The sequence below is a fragment of the Exserohilum turcica genome (genome assembly GCF_000359705.1).
Source record: "Exserohilum turcica Et28A unplaced genomic scaffold SETTUscaffold_1, whole genome shotgun sequence".
Classification (NCBI taxonomy): domain Eukaryota; kingdom Fungi; phylum Ascomycota; class Dothideomycetes; order Pleosporales; family Pleosporaceae; genus Exserohilum; species Exserohilum turcicum.
Genome location: NW_007359914.1, coordinates 1,114,001 through 1,117,443, shown reverse-complemented (window position 1 = coordinate 1,117,443; position 3,443 = coordinate 1,114,001).

Genomic DNA, 3,443 nt, shown 5'->3' with positions numbered 1-3,443 from the left:
ATCAGCTAAGTAGATAGAACTAGAGGAAACCCAACAGTCTACTAGACAGTCAATCAGATCACAGTTTTACTTCAGTTACTCAATCTCCTCTCCCCTAGCAAATACCTGCCGAGTGCTAGATCTATCGATCAACCAGAGCTACCGCTGATATATCAAGTAGCTCTACCACTCCTTAACAAACTCCACACATTTTCTATTGGATTAAGATCTGGACTGTAAGGTGGATAAGGGAAGACTTCAATTGAATTTCTTTTAAACCAGCTGAAAACGTTTTCAGTAGTATGCATTCTGAAGTTATCCTACTGAAACTTCCAGCCTAGATAGTAGTTAGTTATATCTATAATATATCCGAATTTGGGATTTATAGCTCTTTAATTAGGTGTGCTAGATTAATTCTTAGATATAAAAATATATATATTACTTACCTGGTTTTATATTAGGCTTTACTTAAGGTATTAGAACCTTACGGATATATTGGTGATTATTGAAGTTTGGAGAAGAATTTGGAGCCCGAATTACTACTAGATCAGATCTACCACCTATCCAAATTGCTCCCCAAACTTGGATAGTAATATCTCTAGCTATAACTCTATTAGTAAGCAAGCTAAAAATCGATTAAAATATTAATAAAATACTAGACTAAAAATAGATACCCTTAACCTATTAGGATTTTTTTTAATTTACATCTATTGGCTGTAGAAACTTGTTCTCGACCTTAGCGCTTATTTTGGCGTTTTCTTACATATTCTCCTCTATATCCTCGGCCTCTTTGGATTGCTGACTCATCTGAAAATATTATCCTATCTAATCCAATATTAGATAGATTTTTCAGCATATCCTTAGCGTATTTTAATCTATTTTTAGCTTTTTCTTTGTTTAGAATTGATTTTTTCTTTGCAATATCAATAGAATAGCCCTCTCTTTTTAAAAATCGCTGTAAAGTTCTAGTTGAAATATTGACGTCATTTTCAACTAATAATCGGCGATTTGTCTTTTTAGGGCTCCTAGTTAAGTCTCTATTAATAGATCTTTTATCTCTTTCTGAAAGCTTTGAAACTCCGCCTCTACTAACTCTTTCAAGCTTTCTTTTCTAATTTTTTTTCTTTTTAAATCGATAAATAGCGTCTCTAATAGCCTTAGGTGGCTGCCTAAGTAAAATAGATATATTTTTAATGGCTATATTTGCCTTTAACCAACGGGCAACTTCAGCTTCAAACTTTGAAAATTTTGGATCCATAGTGAGGAATTAAGAAATCACAAATTCAGGATAGAAAGAATCAAATATATAGTATATTATGACTAATCAGGCTTAGTAATACACTAAACTTAATTTAGTAACTTTGTCTTTAGAACTTAATATTTAATTCTAGAGAATTGCTAAAAATAGAAAAAAAACATGTCACGTGATCTCCTACATATAGACTATCACATATCTCAAAACTAAGCCTTTTTAAGTAAGGACTATTGTTTTACAATAAATGAAATTTTTATTATTTTAGTCTCCTATATTCTATAATTTTTCTCCGCTCAGAGCTGCTGACTAAGCGGGAGGTGGGCTCACTATGCCAAACTAGGAGATCTTGGCTTTCTAGATCTGCAATCCGTTTACTTTTAGCTCTTTTTTCTAGCTAGATATAAAAGTTTTCAAATAACAACTTTTTAAGTGACGTTTTTTTCGTGTCACCCCTCTGTATATTATAACTAATAAGGCTTACTACGCCTAAGTAAAAACGTAGTAAAAGTAAAATTATAGTAGAGTATATTATTATAAAAGATTCATTATCAATTAGGATTTTATTTACTTATAGAGGACTTTATATAACTAAAGAGTTAGTAGAAGATTAAATCATAAAAAAATCAAAACAGCTTTATCTATAATTACTTACTAGTTAAAGAAAAATTTATATTTGCTTAGTACTATAGAGGAACTTATAAAGCGTTACTAGAGAAGAGGTTAAAGGAAACTTAGGTAGTATTGTAAGGTCTAAATTATATACTATAAATCGTACACGCTAAGTTCTTTACTATCTAGGAAATATAATAATATAATAAGAACTAATTTATAGCGTACTACTATAAAAAACTAATTTCTAATATAAAAACTAAGTTACTTTTAAAGAAGTTAAAGTAAGAAAAGTATTAGTTTAAGTAAGTTTTTATTACTAGATTATTTGAGTGTTATAAGAATTCTACTGATTTTAGCGTATATGGACTTAAAAATAGTCCATATATATTATCTTCCTAGCTTAAATACTTATACTAATAACTTACTATTTATTAGTAAAAAAATTAAAGTATTTTAATATATTGCTAGGTATAGAATTAATATAGAGAACTGTATCACATATCTCTTTTTTATTTACTTACGCTACTTTGAAAACTTTAAATAGTTACTTGATATACTTATTATTAACTATATATATAAGATAAATACATACTACTTTCTTTTACTTAATTTTATTAGTTTAAATAAGTATAACTATATGATGTACGTAAGTGTTACGCTTATTCACTACTAAGATAAAGCTTTATTTACTTAGGTACTACGCTACTTTTAGACTTTACTTAAGTTAGAGAAAATTACTGTATACGTATAGCTAAGTAATCAAAATTAAGCTTTTTTAAATACATTTAAAGATAGTTTTAATCAACTTATACTCATACTCTATTAGTAGTACCTTAATATAAATTTTTTAAGCTACCTCTAGCTTAAGCTATTTACTAAGTTTAGTTATAATTAGGTTAGTAATAAGTTAGTAGATAGTAAAAGAACTACTAAGTTCTTTAACCTCTATCTCTACTTTTTTAACTTACTATTAAAAGCTAATTATAATACTAACTTAGTAGCTTATAAGTAGTAATTGAAAGTTATAACTACTTACTTAAAGTAGCACTAGCTAAATAATTACTATGATAAGTTAGTAAGTTAGTAAGTTATTATGTTAATTATAATACTTTTTTTAGCCTTACTATTACTAGTAAGGCTAAAGGCGCTTATTACGTTATTAAGTAATAGATAAAAGGCTCTAGTATTAATATTTTAACTCTTTTTTAACGTCTCGATAGCTTCTATCTTTCTTATAGTATTACTAACAATCTTATTAATATATAAAGTAATACTTAAATCTATTATAATACCTCAAATACTATTTTTGTAACGATGTTACAACTTCGCCAAGTATTGAGCTAATCCCAGAGCCGGATCGGAGGAAGTACCTGCCGCCCTTCATCAGCCATTCGCCCGAGGTCGGATCCGAATTCGGACCCGACTAGGATAGGTATATATTGAGACACTCCCTGTAGCTAGCTCTGTAGACTTTTGATATCCTTTCGTACAAGGCCTATAGGTGGCTTGTTGAATCTAGGCTCTTTGTGATCCCACGCACTCCCATATGCCTCTGAGTGATCCTACGACCGAAACAGATCCGACCTGCCCTTACCTG